Below are 19,787 nucleotides of genomic sequence, written 5' to 3' on the forward strand. Positions count from 1 at the left end.
AAGCCACCAGCTGGCCCAGGCCTCCAGGTGGCCCAAGCCCCGAACTCCAGGCCACTGGCCCAAGCTGAGCCCTGCAGCCTTTTGGGGGAGAAGGGGAGCATGGACAGGACCACAGGCTGGGTTGGGGGAGGCTTAGCCTTCCCTGGCCTATGATACCCACCACACATGCCCTTTGATAATAAACGTATTGTTGTGTTCTCTATAAATATATCTCAGGGCTGTTGTATTATATAAAAGGCAGATGTTGACATGAATCATTCAAACTGGTGTGTACACTGTTCCCTTGAGGACCGTAGCCCTGGTGTTATTGTGAGTGGTCAGTGGATAAGGGGCTGGACACTACAGGAGGACACTTCCTAGGGGCTTGGGGAACTGTGGTGCTCATACTGTTAACCTGCAAGGTGAAGTAAGGGTTGGCATAGCCCAGAGGAGATGGTTTGGGTAGCCAACGGGCTGGTGGAGTCGGGGAGTTGACACTCAGTTAAGAACAAGCAAGTCTCCCAGTCACTGGAGGCAGGAGGTAACAAGGTGATTTACACCTTGTCACCTTGGGGTTCAGGGTACCCCAATAAGTATCACAAGAACCACAAAACCATAGAGAGCTGGGGACAGGATCATCCCCTTCAGAATTAATGAGTGTGCGTAGGTTACCTAAAAATCCTCTAGAGTAAAAAGGTAAATTAATACTACAATAAATAAAAAACTAGTATAGTCCAGAGTATTTGTAATATTGTTTTAAATCATGTGATATGAGCAGTTTCATTTTGGTTTTGTTTCTTCTGAGCAGCTGTCATCTTCACAAAAGCCCTGCAATTACAATTGGCACTCTTTTTGGTAGTTTCATTACAAGAGGCCAGGACTGAATGTGTGTGGATGCTAAATCCTTTTTCATGGCTCTACGAGACATGCCTAAGTGAGATTCAGAGAGAGAGTTATTGGCTACCTCTTTTGTGTTGGACTTGAATCCCAGTTTCTTCTTTGGTTGATGTTTATATCTGTGTTGAGATTATACCTAGTCTTCTTCTTAAATAATATAGGACTAAATATGATTTCCCTTAAGCAAAAGATCTAATTGGTATAAATGGGACTATTGTATGTGAGTAGGAATTGACTCATAGAGCTTTTGCCGAAGTGCATGCAGATAAAACCTTTTTTTTTTCCACAACAGTGCTTTAAATCTAAGATTTATATGTAGATTCTGTTTTATCCATGGTGGTCCAAACACAGCTAAATTGGTCAGCCTGAAACTTTTGAAGGTCACACAACTGCCTACCATCAACTTTACTTGGAGTTACACATTCCTGTTCTACAGATATTACATATACACACATAATAGGTCATAAAATGTAGTATTCTTAGATATAACATTATATAAACTTGTTGGAATGAGATCAAATGCTTAGGACCTGCACCTGCAAAGAAGACTGCATGGGAGAACGCCAGCTGAAGTCACTGGGCTCTGTGGGAGTACAGGGATCTACATGGCTTTCATAGCAAGTGGCCTTAGACTTAAATTCTCTGGGGCAGGGCCCATACATTTGCATGTTTATGTACATTGCCTAAAACAATGGGGACTTGATCCTGAATGGAGCCTCAGAGTATTGCTGCAATGGTAAATGGTAAACTGCAATAGTGGGAGCTCGGGTAATCTCTTCCAGTAATAAAACTTACCTGATGTTTTCAAGTTTGAACAAGCTAAGGAAACTTTAAAATGAAGTAATACTGAAATAAGTGGAAATGGTTAGTTTAGGGTTTAAATAAGTTAATACTTCTGTCTAGCTCTTTCAAGCTTAGAACTGGACATAAATGGCTGAAACACAAAGAAGGAAATGTAAGGCTTCAGTTATAGGAGTGCTCACTTCTTTGTAAAAAAACATAAATAAACCATCATATTATACTTATTTTGCATTAACCTTTAATTTTTTTTAGATCTGCTTATTGTTTAAAATACATTACTTTACAAATTAATGATGTGACTTGATGTGTGGTATTTGAAATCTAACCAGTCTAATTTTTGAAATTTGAAATCTAATAAGTGCTTTTAGCACTCTATTTGATCCAAATTTTAGAAGAAAGGGAATCAAAGAAGCTTGTCAGTAAAATATTTAGAGGGGAGAATGACACCAGTTGTGGTAAAAGATGATTTTGAGAAGATCTTCATAAAGGAACTACTAAGGATGTGAATACCATTGAAAGAGTGGTGGCAACCCAAAGCTTATTTAGGGGGTCTTCAAAATATTTTAATATGCATGAATAATTGATATTTTGCTTCAATGGCGGAACTGAAGAATCAGGCGGGGGGGAACGGCTGTTTTGGAACTGAAACTAATTTTTTTGGGTGGGGGGATGGTTTTTCTTGGGTCAAATGAAATTAATCATTTTGACATTTTCAATTTTTTCAGAGTTTTTTTTTCCCCCTTTTGGCTGAAACTATTTGTTGAATTTGACCTGGATTTGTGAATTTTTTCGGTGCCCTAAAAATTTATTGTTCGGCAAATTTACTTTTTGTCAAAACATTTCATCCATCTCTACCCAGCTCCAGTTGGGATCAGGCACTTTATAATGGAAGGAGAAAAGAAACAAATAATATTAAAACCCCAGGTGGCTTTGTTCTTCCTTCAGCAAATAACTTCAGTAAACTTTGCGAAAGATATTTGTTCTCTCTACAGGTCTTGATCCATTTTTTAGAGAGAGGAACAGACGATGTTTGCTAACTGTCTGAGTAGCTCAGTATCTGCTGATGAAATGAGTAAAATTTTAGAATTACTCAGATTATGTCTACACTACCCACCGGATCGGCGGGCAGCGATCGATCCCCAAGCACTCTCCCGTCGACTCCTGTACTATACCGCCACAAGAAGTGCAGGCGGAGTCGACGGGGAGCAGCAGCAGTTGACTCACCATGGTGAAGACACCACGGTAAGTCAATCTAAGTACGTCAACTTCAGCTACGTTATTCACATAGCTAAAGTTGTGTAACTTAGATCGATCCCCCCACTAGAGTAGACCAGGCCTTAGTCTAATACAATCCTCCTCTGACTTACTAGTACAAAAGTAAAGTTGACAGAAGTTGCCTATCAAGTTAGAACTTTGAATGTTTAATCCTATTGTCATAAACAGATAGTTAAGGGTTAAGGTCTGTTTTACCTGTAAAGGGTTAACATGTAGTACCTGGTGACCACCTGACCAAAGGACCAATCAGAGATAAGATTTTTTCAAATCTCTGTGGAGGGAAGCCTTTGTCTGTGTGAGAACTGTTTTTGAATCTAACAGAGGACAGTCATGTCTCCAAGTTCTCCTGGAGTAGTTTCTACTAATTAATAGTGAGTATTAATTAGAAAGGCGAATTAGTCTTATGATTTGATTTCTATATTTGCAATTGTGTGTTTGCTAAAGGAAATGCTTTATTCCTGTTTGCTGATATTGCTTTTACTGAGAAAAGGGGGAGGGGGAATTCTCTCCAGAGATTGATAAGGTTATACCCTATGAGTGTCCAGCTTGGGCTCATAGAGATTCTGTACTTTCTTTTTGTTCTCTTAATAAATTCTTTTCTTTTCTTTGGACTTGGTTAATTCCTTCCCTTGGGGAAATTCAGGGGAAGGGGAGGGGGAAGTGGGCTGCTTCCCTGTGTGTAGAGATTCAAGGCGTTTGAATCCAGGCACCTCTGTCTCCGGAGCAGGGGAGAGAGGGAAGAGGGGGGAGGTTCCTCCTCTGTGAATTGATCTGTGTTCCCAAGGGGGAAAACAGGGGTGTCCCGGCCCACGGAATTGACTGGGTGGTGGCAGCCGAAGGGGAGACCTACCCTAGGATTTTGGGGTGGGGGAAGACATGCGGGTCCTCACTTTGAAACTGCCCAGTTTCAAGTGAGGGTAGACTCTGACACCTATATACCACACTTTTGGGCCATGTCATGCCATCAGTTTTTAGGTAGAATGCCCCATTGAAGTCAATGTTGCAAAACTGATAGTGAAATATGGGTTTCTGGGAGCTGCTCAGTGGAAAACAGAACATGTTCACTCTATATTTTTGCCAGTTATCTTTCTGCATGTAGGGCTTGATCCAAAGCACATTGAAGTCAATGTGAATCTTTCTTTTGACGTCAGCAGGCTTTGGATCAGAGCCAGTAATACATCTGGCTATAATTCAGTTGTAATATCTTATGAGTGAGAAGGAAATCAACTGAAAGGCCCATTTTTGTTATATCTACTACTGTTTGCATGCCACATTTATGGTTGAATGTAACATGTAGAATCATAATAGGATTAGGAAACAGATACAGATAATAAAACAGATATTTGCATAGTTCAGTGTTACTTTTTGTATCTTAGTCAGGCATATTAGACAGTCATATAGTTTATCAGATGTATGATACAGCTCTTTATTGTAAGAAGAAAAAAAATGTAAAGAATGATGAAAGAGTGTTGAAGCAGCTTTTGTGTAAGGGATTCATCCAAAGACAAATAAAGTTAGTGTATTATATACTGAATCTGAAATCTAGCACTGTCTTTTTTTTTCCCCCTTGCCTGGCTTCCAGCCTGACAAAGCAGCTGCCAGGAGTCTGCTGGATCTCCATTTATCTGCACTTCCAGTAATAGCACCGTCTGTTAATTGCTGTAGGAGATGCTGGCCTGCTCAGGATAGTGTGGGATTATTAGGCTATGCTGGTGACATGGTGTAATATGGCAGTGCTGAGGAGAAGGCCTGGAATGGAGATAAGGACAAGGGCAGAGCTAAGGAGGCTAAAACAAAATAATAACATTAATCCAATTTTATATTCACTGTTGTCCTAGCTTTTGTCCGTTTGTAGACTGAGAGTTCTTTGGGGTGCCGGAACAGTCTCTTCCTGAATGTCTGGAAAATTCCCAACTCATTGGGAATGCTACGAAAACAAACAGATGGTCATCTTCACCACCATCATCATCTCCGGGCTGCTAAGTAGTGAGAGAGAGGAGAAAGTAGTGTAAGGAGATCTAATTTGGTTGGATCAGAGGTATGGTTATTGTTTGTTAGAGAATTTAGAAATTCTTTATCAATATCAGCCAAAGAGCCAGAAAAACATGGAAATCTAAACTAATAGTTTCCTTTATATTGTCTTGTTGTGGAGAGGGATGTTTGTTCCTTCCCACAAAAACACACACCCCAAAGTGGGCATGGGGTTAGCTCAACAAATCTGAAAATGCCCTGAAATCTGTGGAGAAATCCCTTGTATCACTACAGCCGCCTACAGATGTTAGCGTATGCTAATTTTAGGGCTAGGTAAAGGAGGCTAGTTACCAGGAGAATTGTTAAATTTGAATAATCACTAATGACCTAATCAGGATAGATAAGCCTCCTATTCCCGTCTGGCACAGACATTTCGTAAGTGAGCAGCTTATCATCCTGCTTTCTAGATGTTAAAAATAACTTTTCAGAAAGGATCAAATCATACGCAGTTGTGACAGTTATGAGTGACTATTTGGGTAAAATGGTGTTTTTTCCACTTTTAGCAAAAATTTCACACTTTGCAGTAGTTGTAGTCATGAAAAGTAAACAGTCTCTCTATATTCAGTTCTCTAAAGAAAACACACAAATATTATACCAGAAAAAAGCCCACATACACATGTCCTTATTCCATTAAACAAATGGAAAATATTTACCCCCCTTTCCCTGAGAGGATGAATACATTTGTTTCTCCAGAATTATTTTAAATTAGTTCTGGGACTTGAACAATTTACAGTAAACACATTCTCTCCCTGTCACTGGATTTTATTCATCCTAGTCCAATCATTCTTTTTTTTTTAAAAATGCAGTTCTTAACTATTAACATTAGTAACTCTTCCAAATTCATTTACATGAAAACTCCCTTGTTCCCAAATAACAAATCCCTCAGCCAGTGTACTTCCAAGATTATCTGCATTTACTTTAACACTGATTTCAGTTAGTCTGAAAAATTGATGTGACACCAAGCTCCTTTCCAGAAGCATTACCAATAAGAATTTACTATTATTTCACTCCCTTTTGGCACAACCTGTTGCAGAGACTGGAGGTGAAGGTAATCTGAACACAGTGGATGAGTATTGATTTACAAACAGCTGTTTTGCTTTGCAAAGCCTTCTGATGGAATTGTTTATGAAACAGATAAAGTTCAGCTGGCTATTTTTATTGTTTATTAATTTACTGTGGATGTCCCCAACAGTGTGCTAGGCATCATTCAGGCAAATAAAGAAGACACAGACCCAGCCCTGAACAGCTTAGAGGCCAAGATTTTTGTGTTTAAATGCATAACATAAAAGATCAGAGCTATGCTGTCTCTGTTGATTCCCTGCTGGTTCACAGTTCAAACTCCTATCTCTCACCTCACTAAATAGCCACTGAGCAGAATAGTAAGTCTCTCTGATAGAATCTCTGAGATGGCCTTAAGCGTTCCCGTTCCACATCAGTCTGCCTTATCCCAGTTTCTTATTGCATCCACATAACTGTTGATCTTCATCCTCCCTAGAGTATGACTCCTCCACTGTATGTTAATACAGACTCTTCACCCATCACATATGCACCTTGGTCTTGTGTTGTTATTGTCCCTGGAACTCTGCTTCCAAAATGCATTACCCAAACCGGGTAACCCTCAGACTCTTAAATATCTGTCTCACTTGGGGCTCTTTAGGCTGAAATGCATAGGTAGTGGGTCTCTTAGAAATTTGTGGCACTCTGATTATCATTTTGGTTATTCTCTGGAAAACTGGTCAATTTGAGTCCTCAATTTCCCACTTACCTTTCCTCTGGATTTAAGTTTTATGGTTATGTGTTTCATTTTAAATTTGCCTGATCTGGGACTCAAACGTATTGTAAAGCTGACTACTTACCTGCTTGCTGGCTCCTAATATCTCTCCTCATCACTGAGCATTTCAGCACACACTCCCACTCCAGCCACACCCAAGACTTTCAATTTTTTTGCATGCTCAGCCTCTGTTCCTTTCAGCCAGCTAAGTTCTTCTGCCAGTTGCTTAGTACGTACTCTCCATTAGGATTTTGTCAATTTGTTTTATTTCACTAAACCTAGCTATTACATTTATTTTCAGTTGGGCTGCAGCACATGCTGGAATATTGATGGCATGTTCAGATTTGTTATCTGTGAGAGGGGGGATAGTTTGGAGGCTATGCCACTCCAATATGGTTTATTGCTGAAGGTCATGTTAACTTCTTTTGTGTAGTTCAGGTGACTGGTAATGGGATATGGATCTTTTCACCTTTGAGACAACTGCTCAAATCTTCCTCAAGATGGTAGTGGTCTAAAAGTTATTACTGTCTGACAGCTTTTCAATAGCCTTTGTCAAGTGAGTTGGTCATTTCAGTGAAGTTCCTGATGGACAAGTTTCCACATCACAGAAAAACCCACTATTACAGTGAGAACTCTTTTCGGCAAGCTCTCAGCTGCAGAGAAGGCAAAGACTGGATACATCAGAAGACTGAAACCTTATATGCAGTCCTCACATCAGGGTTCAGATAATGCTGGCAGTGCTGGCCTTAGTACTTGTGGATGGTTCAAAATTGTTAGCAACGTCACTTGTTCAAATTAATCTGCTTTCAGTGTCACTCTTTGTGAATGAAGCAAGTGGGACAACTCAAGTAATTAAACTTAGGACTGTGCCTAGGTGCTTTGCTGAACTGGGGTCGTAAGTAAGGCTACGTTTTAGTCAAGGGTATTTTTAGTAAAAGTCATGGACAGTTCACAGGCAGTAAACAAAAATTCACGGCCTGTAACCTGTTCATGACTTGTACTATATACCTCCAACTAAAAGTTGGGGTAGGGCGCCAGGGGTGCTCTGGGATGGGGGCAGTCTGGGGGTGCCATGAATGCTGGGGGGGGTTGGCCCAGGACCCCTGCTGGTGCTGGAGGCAGGTGGCGACGTGCAGCTCAAGACCCCTACTGGTACGGGGAGCGGGAGGGTTGGTGGGACTTGCAGGCTCCCTACTTAGCTCCGCACAGCTCCCCGGAAGCAGCCAGCATGTCCCTGCAGTGACTAGGGTGAGAGAAGGCCGGGGGGCTCCAAGCACTGCCCCTGCCATGAGCTGCAGTCAATGGGAGCTGCAGGGATGGTGCCTGCTGGCAGGGGCAGCATGCAGAACCCCCTGACCCCTCTGCCTAGGAGCTGCAGGTACATGCGGAACGCTTCCAGGAAGCCCCCCCCCCCAAGGTAAGCACCATGTTGGACCCCCAGCCCTGAGCCCCCTCCCACACTCAAACTGCTGCTGCTGCTGGCTCTGGGACTGCCTGAGCTCGGGTAGCCCGGGAGCCAGCCATACCAGCTGCTGCAGAAGTCACAAAGGTCACAGAATCCATTTCTTTAGTTCTGTGACCCCCATGACCGACACGCAGCTTTAGTAATAAGCAGTGTGAATTTACTGAGTTCTAGCCATTTTCAATAATATCTTGCTCCTGGCACCCTAGATACTCTTACAAAGGCTATAGGCATTCTGAAAATAATATTTGGCTCATAGGTCTACACTACAGAATCCTCAACAAAATTTTTGTAAGAAGGAAAAAAAAGTTGACGTCACAAATTTGATATATATTTAATAGAGAGAAATTACACCTGCCTGTTTATGGCGTATATTGCAAAATCCACAGGAGATCATCATTTAGTGTTTTATCATCAACATTTTCTGCCCTTTTTTTAAAGAGTCATGAAGTTTTTCAACGCCTTTTTTAAATTCTGAGAAAAACTCATTACCCCATTTATATTCTGATTTGTGGCAAAAGTTTGATTTGATCATCAAATATGACATGCTAAGCTATGATAAAAAGACTGAAATGTTTGTAAAAGAAAACAGTTGTTTGTCTTAAATAGAAATACATTTTCAAAGATCAGAGTAATGGTTCATTTTAATTTAAAATAATCCCCAACATCTCTAGATTTTGTTAAAGCTATGTAGATATCTATAGACACTTTTTTCAAGTGTTGTAGGTAATTAAAGTGAGGGATTGTCCCAATATTACCCTATATACAGAAGACATAAATATTATTTGAATGCATTTTATAAATTGGCCAGAAGCAAGATAATATAATTACAGTATACTTGAAATAAAATGTTGAAATAGAAGCATTTAAATTGGCAAAACTATTATGCGGGACTTGTGTTATTAATCTTCAAGAGGTAAAGCAAAGGGATTTTTAATGAGTTTTAAATGTGAGGCTAAGATTGATGAATATTCTTTTGGCTCTCAAGGCAGAGAAACATGCAAGAATGGTGAAATGTGGAAATACCACACAAGCTTCAGCTGGCAAATAAAGACAAGCTTGCAGGTGGTTAATTTTGCTTTCCTGTTGCAGGTCTAATTATTAGTTTGTTATTCTAAAACATAAATTGAGGAATGCACAGACTGGAATCTTAGAAATTCAATTCTTAGTTGTTGTCTGCGACTATTTAAATGGGGCACTATGATATGGAAAAGCAATTTGCCCTTTACTAAACAAAACAGAGATTATTTGTTTTGTCAACCTTTTCTAACTTATTGTCATAGGCATGTATTTTTTTTTAAATGTTCCCTACACCTTTCTTTTACTCCACTATTGTTTTCATAATTTTACCATATTTCAGTCAGAGCAACAGAAGTACAGTAGTATCTAAGTCTTCTATGGTACAAATGCATAATAATCCACTGAAGTAATTATTAGATAGCACTGGTTTGTGGTTTAAGCCTCCCTAACTGTTCACCTGCAAGAGTGCGTATGCAACTCCCTTCAGTGCCTATAACAAGTATAGAAGAGGTGACAGAAACAGAATTTATAAGTAGTCGCCTGAAGCTAACCATGACTGAAGCTATAACTGAACCAGTGAAGCAAAGAACTTTAGATGGTGATAATATTACAAAGCATTTTTGATGGAAATTGTATAATTTTATGTCATGTGAATGTGTAATATAATAAAACATTAAATAGAAATTAAATATTGATTAAATATGTTCAGCCAACTGTAACTTCAAATCCATTGAAATAGATTTGAAAGTTCAATGCTATTTTTAATCCTACACTTCAAGTGCAGGACCTTTTGATATCTGTAGAAAGAGAGCTAGAATCCTGATGTATCTCACACACACCCTTTTGCAACACTATTGTGCACCACCACTGGACTGGGAGGACATGCATTTTTTCTGGGTGAGCTGTACGGGGGGGTTAACATAGATCCAGCATAAGGAATGTGGTTTTCCCAGCAAAAAATTAACCAATAGTGATTTGGGAACATATACAGAGGAATGCATTAAAACTTGACAACATGACATCTATTTATCACACAGTTTGCTGTTCATCTCATCACAAAGGAACATATAGCACTGCAGAACTACTGTAGCACAGCAGGTGATCTGGCCATTGTGCTTCTAGAAAGCCATATAAGTCAAAGTTTGTTTAAATGAGTTCTGACTTGCTTTGCCAGACTTCTCATTTTCCCATTTTCCTATACCGAAAAAATCTTGCATGTGTCAGTTCCAAAACCTGTTACCCAAGGGGCAAATCCTAAAGCCTTAGTCATTCCTTCTGAAGACCGTGGAAATTTTGCCTGGGTGAAAGCTGAGTAAAGACTTCAGGATTTAGCCATAACTATGTGACTGACATTTTAAACAGGAATAAATCAGTTTTTAATATCAGAAAACATGGCTTAATTCATAATGTCAGTGACCCATCAAGTCTATTTTACACTGTCAATGAGTGCTGGAGGACGGAAAGTCCCAACAAAAACATGACAACCTGCCCTTAAGCCTACAATAGCTCACTTAGGGTTTGGCTACACTTGCAGCTGTGCTGCGCTGGGAGTTACAGCTGTCTTCGTACAGCTGTGTAGGGAAAGTGCTGCAGTGTGGCCACACTGACAGCTACCAGCGCTGCAGTGTGGCCACATTTGCAGCATTTGCAGTGGTGTTGGGAGTGGTGCATTATGGGCAGCTGTCCCAGCATTCAAGTGGCTGCAACGTGCTTTTTAAAAGAGGGGGGTGGGGTGGAGTGTGACAGGGAGCGTGGGGGAGACAGAGAGAGTGGATTTTTGGAGCTTACACTGTGTCAGCTCCCTGCCTTGCAAGTTCCGACCCCTTCCCCCACCCCTCTCTCATTCACTAAATGCAAGTAGCCTTCTTTGGTTTTTTCCTCACAGAGCAGATAAGCAGCTGCTCCAACACGGACCCTCTTCCCCCCTGCCCGCCGCGCTGTTTCTCTCCTCAAACAAACACTAGCTGTGGACATTCCAAAGGGATCCCCCTGCCTCTGCTCATTCACTGCAAACAGTAGCTGTGTTTGTTTTTCAGATAAGCAGCTTCGGGAGCCCCGAGTTCACAACAAAACAAACAGAGGCATCACAACAAAACAAAGAGTGGCCTTTAAGTATCTTTACTTAAAGCATTATGGGAAGGTTCCAGAGGTCAGTTACAGCATAGTAAGATTAATCACTGTTTACACTGGCACTCCAGCACTGCAGCACCAGCACTGTTCTCTTTATTCCTCACGTAGAGGTGGAGTACATGCAGCGCTGTAGCCAGGGAGATACAAGCTGTATGTGCCTTGCCGGTGTGGACGGGGAGTGAATTACAGCGCTACAAAGCCACCACCAGCGCTGTAACTCTCAAGTGTAGCCAAGCCCTTAGAGGGCCCTTCAGCTATTCTGGTTTAACACCCCACTGATAATGCAGGAGACTATGACCAAGTAATATCCTCTGTGAATGAGGAGGGTGAAGGAAAGCAACAAGCAAGGTCTGACACACAGGTTAAGATGTGGGATAGGGGAGTGAAGTGATTTAGCTTTCTGCCATATAACCCTAACCTCAGGCTTTTGGCCTGAGATTAAGGCTTATTTGTGATTTCTCAACCCTGTTTTAAAATATAAGACTTTAGTGCTGCAACTGTGAAGATGACAGAATAGAGGAGACATAGAGACAGGGCCGGCTCCAGGGTTTTTGCTGCCCGAAGCAGCGAAGAGAAAAAAAAAAGCAGCTGCTATTGATGGCACTTCGGCAGCAGCTCTACTGTGCCGCTTCATTCTTCAGCGGCAATTCGGCAGCCAGTCCTTCCCTCCGAGAGGGACTGGGGGACCTGCCAAAGACCCGGACGTGCTGCCCCCTTCCATGGGCCGCCCCAAGCACCAGCTTGCTGCGCTGGTGCCTGGAGTTGGCCCTGCATAGAGAAGCGGGACTTACGGCAGTGAATTGCAGAGATGACACTTCTTGAGCAGTCAGATTTCAAAAATGGTCCTTGAGTTTGGATGCCTCAATTTTGGGGTACTCAGTTTCAGGCATATTGGGCTTGATATTCAGATGTGTTAAACATCCAAGAACTGAGGCATTCAGTGTCCGTTTTTGGAAATGTTGACCTTCAGGCTAAGTATTATTTTCCTGATTTACAAAAAATATATATTTGTGTCAATTTGTTTTCATATGGCAAAGGGAAGCCTTGGGGACAGGAGTGTGAGGAGCAGCCAAGAAAAAGATCTTTGTCTTCTGAAATTTCCCACTGTACAGATTTCCTCTCCACCCACTTAGTTATAGGGTCTGTCATGGGAGATTGATTTAAACCACTATGTGGAAAGGTCACTGGAATTTAACTGAATACACAAAGTAGCATATAACATTTATTTTTATTAAATAGAACAACCTTAAATGTTTTTGATAAGAGAAGTTTGTGTTCACAACATGTTTCACTTTTACAACTAAATGGTTTATTAAACAGAGGAATTAGCTGTAATCAGTGAAAACTGATTATTTCAGTTCAACCTGACAAAATTTTCAAATATGCCTAAATTAAAGTTATTGGAATTTAAGTGCCTAGTCTTGCCTATGTCTCTTGAAAATGAGGCAGTCTCTTGAATTACTTAGGCTGACCTATTGTGCCATATTTATAAAGCTTGACTTCAAAAGTTAGATATTTTCCCCTTCATTCTTTCTTTATATAGAAAAGCAGCCTTTTAGTTTATAGTTTTTATAGAGGCTCATAGATTCATCATATTTTTATTTATTTTTTAAAGAGATTATAATAAGTTTAGACCTTGACATATTTTGCCTTAAATTCAGGTCTCTTTTTAAACAGGTTTATTTTTAAAAAGAAAAACGTATAATTTAAATAACAAAATTTAAAAAAATCCATTGATTTGTATCCACCTTAGAGCTCAAGGTGGCATTGGGGGCCATCACCCTCCCATCTTCACACCACAAAATGGAATCCACGAGCAGAATTATCTTTGCATTGGCTACAGTATTCTCAAATGAGCAGTATTATGTATAGCCCCTGATATCCCTCTCCATGGTTTATGTTAGTTAGTAGGTTAGCATGGTTGTGGATCTCCTTGCCAATTCTGTCTCTCTTGCAGCCTGTCCCTGTATGCTCCTTTGCAGAATATTGCTCCACAGCACACAAGGGGTTCACCGTTCTCATGTTCAGCCTGTCTTCAGCCTCTCCCACTCCATAGCAGAAAACTAGGGCTTCCTGAAACCAGGAGAGAGGGCAGGAGTCCACCCTTAAATATATATAGGTTTAGGGTGAGCTTTTCAAAAGCTCCTAAGTGACTTAAGAGCACAAGTCCCATTGAAACTCAACAGGACTTGTGCTCTTAAGTCACTTAGATGCTATTGAACATCCTACCCTTAATGTTTTTTCCTCCTGTGTTTCTTCAAGGCAGCATTTCATAGCACTCAAATCCTGTCTCAGGTGCTTGGGAATACAGAAGCTAGGTCTGAATTCTGCCTTCAGAAATGTACTTGCAGCTCCCAGTACAGGAAGTGCTCACGCTCATCAGAGAGCAGTATGTTGCCTACAGAATTTAAAAACATGCAGACTTCCTTAGCGATAGATCTTAATTAGAAATTTAAAGGGCTAACAGCTATTCTTACCTCTTGTTGTTAGTCTGCCAACCCAATTTCACCAAGGAGTGGAGTCATGTTTTGATAAACAAATACATTAATATAAAATAGAAATAAAGAGCATCCTTTCTGATCCTCCTCTTCCTCCCAACTGTAAAATCCCACTCTTAACAAACTGGATTATGCAAAATGAAAATAGTGGTTCACTTTTGGTCTGGGAGGAAGGGAATGTTACTTCCTGTCTGACTGTTTGAGGTTCCCGGAAAGACCACTTTATGGAGATAACTCATCAAGAATGACAAAATGATAAAAATCTCTAGCATCGCTTCAGGGCACTTCCAACAGACAAGTGTTTTGGGGTTTGGGGTTTTTTTAAAGTCAGATATAATATTGTACATTACAAAATTTAAGTACATTTTTGTTATGAAAAATGACTAAAAAGAGCATTTGGGGACTCTGTATTTGTGCCTCAATTATTTCTCTATCGAATGTGTTGATATTTTTTCTAAACATCTTGTAATCTCAACTTGGGCTCTGATGGTCAAGTCTCCTTGTTGCACATTATCACCAGTAATAAAGCTTCTGCAGGTCAAACTGGAGGTCAAACAGGTGTAACTCTGTCTTCTAAATTATTTTCTCATGACATCTGTGGATTTTCATAAATGTAAGTGATTGGCGCTTAAACAATCAAGTTGATAATGCCAAAAGCAGTACAAAGCTCTGCTCATTCTCCCACACCTGTACTGGCACTGTATGACTAATAGGCATAAAAATTAGTAAACACATATTTTAATTACTTAAGTAAGCAGATATGACTTTGAGTATAAACTGGGAGCAGGCCTCTGGAATAAGGAGGAGACATTTTTACTTTTCACTAAAGCAGAACCATGCTTTAGGTGAATAGAAACCCTGAAATTACACCACAAAGAACTGTTAGAACTTTTCTCTGAGCATGGCGGGCAGGGATTCTTCTATTTATGTTGCACCTACCCCCACTAGTGGATAGAAAGACCTGTCCTGGGACTCACCAAAACTAACAAAGAAGAATAGATATAGATATGGCTTCTCCTGGCCCATTTCTTTTTACAGTGTCAATTTACTCTCTGTGAAGAGAATAAACAGCAGATGACTACTTTTCCTAATCCAACACCTGCCAAAAATACAAAAACAACCTCCCCCACACATGCACACACACACACCACAAATAAGAGGAAGAAGAGAAGCAAATGGATAACTTTTTCATAAATCAATCTCTCCTTGATGGAACAGAAATCTGGAGAGTGGCATCACTCACTTGGCATACTCTTCCTTCACTGTAGAGACTCAGGGCTTGTCTACACTACTGCTTAAGTCGATATAAGTTACATGTGAAAAAGCCACCTCCCCGAGCGATGTAAGTTACATCGACTTAAAACAGTGTCCACACCATGCTATGATGGGGGGAGACGCTCTTCCACTCAACAAGGTGGAGTATTTAATGCTGATGGGAGAGCACTCTCCCATTGGCATAGCACGTCTTCATCAGATGAACTACAGTGGCTTGCAGCTGCACCGATGTAGCATAGTAGTGTAGACAAGGCCTTTGAGTTTAATTCACCACTGTGCAACTCCAGTTTTATGCCAGTGTAGCTATCAAAAACAATGGTGTCTCCCCCCATTCCTACTCGAGGTTTTTGGCACTACTTTTCAAAAGAGCAAAGAAGAAACAGCATTTAAAATAATTCTTCTAATAAATGGAAGAATGTCAATAAAAGGAAAATAGCTCTAGCCTGACAAAAGCGCTGGTCTTGCTCTGGCAAAGCAGAGCCAATAAAATATTGAGCATGAGGGACAGAATCAATTGGATATCATAAGATTTATTCTTGTGATTCCTGTTTAAAGATTCAAAGTCTGTAGACTTAGCATGTTGTGAACAGGTAATATTTTTTGGTTATAAAACATTCAATATAGTGGTCAGAAAATGTTAGCCTGACATTACAGGGGATGATCAGATATTCCAAATAAAAGGCCAAATGCCTAGAAATAGATCCTTTGCAGATAAACAGTATTAGACTGGAAAGACATCTGTCAAATGTCAGCTGCAGAAACCTTGCAGCTATCTGAAACCAATCAAATGTCAGAATAATCTATTGCAGTATACAGAGTTCATCTTTAAGCGGTTGTAATCATCAGGCCAATTCCATGAGCCACACACAGGAAAAAGGGTTTTATTTATAAGCTTGATAATGCTTTAAGTGAAATTCGAAATACAGAATAAAGACATTTTGGTTTGATGAGGCTATGGATTCTAGCATTTTAAGATGGTTATTACCGCATAGTATCTCAGGGGATCTGTAAGCATATAGCACTTGTTTTTGATAACTGCCTTTTTGTTTCTGAGTGGCAAGAAACATAATAAAAAAAGAAAAGAAAAGTAAATGATGGTCTAAACCACTTATGCAAAACAGAGCTTAAATTATTCTAACACATGCCTTGTTATGTTAATTTTTTAACCTTCAAAAATGTTGGTATAAATTGTTTTGCACACAGGTGACTGTTAGTGGAATAACCAGATTTAAAAGGTTGCTGTCTCAAATATGTCCCATTTCAATACTGTGCAAAAGGCATGTCAGGTGGTTGTTTACTAGTCTAAGTCAAGGTCATTCTGTATGCCACAAATATGGTCAATGTGACTAGGTGAAAGTATGCTCTAGTAGGAGGGCTCTGACTCAGCCGTTGACCTGCAAAGTCACACACCACCCCATCCTCCTGTTTCCCATCCTACACTTTGCCTGTCATGTCTGTTTTTTAAAATGATAGTTTTTCAGGACAAGGGCTGATTATCACTATGTGTTTACACACATGGCCTAGCACCATGAGGTTTCAATATTGCTTGGAGCCTCTAAACTTTACTGGATTGCACACACTGTTTCTGTAGGAAAATGCCATTGCACAGACCAGGGGCTCCTTGCAGTATTTCATACCCCCCCAAAAAATACCTCCCTGTGTGCCACTCTGCCATATCCCTCTATTTCACGGATTCCCTTTCACCCATACAAGGGTTCCCCTATTCTACCCTCCCCATGCCAGGAACTCCGTGTGCCCCCCATCTCCCTCTTTGTGTGCCATCTCCCTCTTTCCCCTGTGTTCGCCCACCATTCCTATTTCTTTTCTTTCTGTCTGGTTGAGAAGACATTCGGGGTGTCAACATTTTAAACTCTATTGGGAAGATGGGCAGAACTGGGCAGTGCCATTATGCTGGAAGGTGTTAATGGATGCCATCAAACTGGCTCATTGATCTGTAGAGAATCACAGACCTGGTTGAAGGGGCTGCTAACCAGATGCCAAGAGCTCCATGTGTCCCCTGTTCAGAGTTGTTCCTTGGGTATAGCGAATCGGGGTGATCGCTTTGGGCCCTGCATTTTGTGGGGCCCCGCAGCCAGCGCAATTTGCTAGCACGGTCAGTCCTGGAAGTGATGGGTCAGTCCTGGAAGTGAGAGATTCGTCACTTCTGCTCCGGGCCCCGCACCCCACTAGGGACAGCCCTGCCCCTATTTCTGCTTTCTACTTTTCCAATTTTCACCATTATCATTAAGGTTCTGCCCATTGATTTCTGGAACATTCCCTGAAAAATTGGAATTGATCTGATACAGCGTTCAGAAGTTATTGCATTACACAGACAAACAGAAATGCTGTCAAGTTAAGGGTAGGGTCTTATCTTGCTTGGCCAGTAATGAGTGCAGGGCCTCACCTTGTTTGGCCAATAATGAATGCCACCTCATCAGTAGTCTGAGCACACGGATCAGCCAAGATATGGATTGGGGCAGCAAGTGTAGAAACCTTATTAGTAGAAACCTTTTCATCTGCAGAACTTGTTCCTTGTAGGTTAAGGGTTTAAAGCACATTATAAGGACAGTGCAAGGAATCTTGGACTACTGCCATCTATGTAGGACCTAATGTGTGGATTGAGAATTTTAGTTCTAAATGCTGTCAGTCTGGGATACCTTTTCATGATTTCTTATTTCATAATTTACATTGAGAATTATGAATTGTTTTCCAGGATTCATTAAAGCAGTTTTCAGTTCTCATTTTTTAAAAGTCTAGCAATGTACTTAATAACTGACCTCAACATTATTATTTTTAAAGGAAGAATATGTATAAGCTGAAGTGATATTGTACTGAGAAACTGACCCCCTCCACACACACGTTATGGAAGATAAAGATTTTACACTAGTATTTAATCTTAAAATTTAAGGACATGTACATAAAATTTAATGACCTATGAGATCATTCTTGTTGAGTATAAGAGGGGTAGCTGTGTTAATCTGTATCCACAAAAACAACGAGAAGTCTGGTGGCATCTTAAAGACTAACACATTTATTTAGACATTTTTACCCATGAAACCTTATGGCCAAATAAATCTGTTAGTCTTTAAGGTGCCATTGGACTCCTCGTTATTCTTGTTGAGGTGTATTGTGTAAGATACGAAACTTTTCAATATATTTAAAACAATGAATATGTAATCCTGAAATAAAATTGTGTTAATGAGAATGCAGATGTAAAAGTAAATAACTAAATGGCCTGTTTTGTGTATGAGTGTTTCCAGGGTTATGCAATTATCATTTTATGAGCATAAACCATACTAGACTTTAGCCCTGAGAATTTTTATAAATTCATTGTTATCAATTACATTTTTTTGCAGTCAGAATAAGTGTTTTAGACCAAAGTTTTTTTGTTCTGTTTTGTTTTGTTTTGTTTCTTTATAAAAAAGAAGCACTAGCTAGTATTAGAATTATTTTTAGTTGCCCTTGCAAAGTCCTTTTATATACTACTTGTGGGAGGGATGTGCTGGTGTTTTGTATTGTGTCTGCAGGATTATCCAATCATAACCATCACAGAGAGCAACCGTTTCTGATTTGTGTAACACTGAAGTACATTAACCTGTTATGTGTATCAAATTTTGTCTGTACAGAATTTGCACCACCAATGGGAGACAGGATCCATTAGTGAGACTATTAAATAGTTTGGATGATTTTATATACTGTAAGACTACATCTGATGTTGTCTCTTCTTCTTAGAGTGCCATCACAAGAGTGCTTTGAGAGAGAGAAAAATACTTGTGTAGATACAGTCTGCCCAAAGGAAGCGTGCATGGTATTAAAATATCTTTGTGACTGATCCTAATTCTGAGGGGGAAAGGGAAAGTATCCCTACAATTTGTAATGCTAATTGTAGCATTCTGCAGCCATCCACAACTAACTTTCCCTGTATGGGCTTGTGTAAATAAGGTAGGGGAACTCACAAAGCATGTTCAGTGACTCCTGCTATGACCTAATGTTAAAGCATGTTATTCTCCAGCTGACTCAGTTAGAGTCAACTGGGGAAGAATTTTAAAGTGGTCTCAGGCCTAAGCAGGGTCTCCTTGCTCGGTGGCTCAGTTTAGGAGTTCAGCCAAGGAGATGAAGATAAGGGCCATATGGCTTGGAAGATTACCACATGTAAAATCAGGGGATGAGAGGGAACAGGGACTCTTTAGAAGACTATGGATTGGGCGTGTTGCCCTGAAGTCTGCCAGTATGAAGACTTGCATGTTTTTGGCAAGACTGGATACTAGTAATATATTAGAAAGCACTGAATTAAAAAACAAAACAAAATTATATTTTATTTTATATAATAAAGCTTAGCCCCACCAACCAAGTGTCAGAGGCACGGTCCATGGTACAAAACATATGTTCTTTTCCCCCTTATCAAATAAGCAATGTCAAGATATTCTGCCAGTTAAACAATTTGATCAGATGTTAACAGTCCATTCAGCTATATAATATTAGCTAAAATATCTAAGGGATCTAAGTCACTTAGAAGTAAATAAGCACTATCCAGGCTATTGCCAGGACAATATTTAATTTCACTTATAAAATCTGAAAGAATGAATTTTATTCAGTATTTTTTTAAATATCAGCAATACTTTTTTTTTTCAGAAAACATGATTTGCCT

General features: G+C 40.1%; 1 protein-coding gene across 4 annotated transcripts in view; it reads left to right on the forward strand.

The window, feature by feature from the left end:
- The window catches only part of CTNND2 (catenin delta 2), a 1,196,137-nt gene that overhangs the window by 581,691 nt on the left and 594,659 nt on the right, over positions 1 to 19,787 (forward strand). The gene's annotated exons all lie outside the window — the stretch shown is intronic.

Source organism: Mauremys mutica, chromosome 2 (genome assembly GCF_020497125.1).
Source record: "Mauremys mutica isolate MM-2020 ecotype Southern chromosome 2, ASM2049712v1, whole genome shotgun sequence".
In the NCBI taxonomy this organism is placed as follows: domain Eukaryota; kingdom Metazoa; phylum Chordata; order Testudines; family Geoemydidae; genus Mauremys; species Mauremys mutica.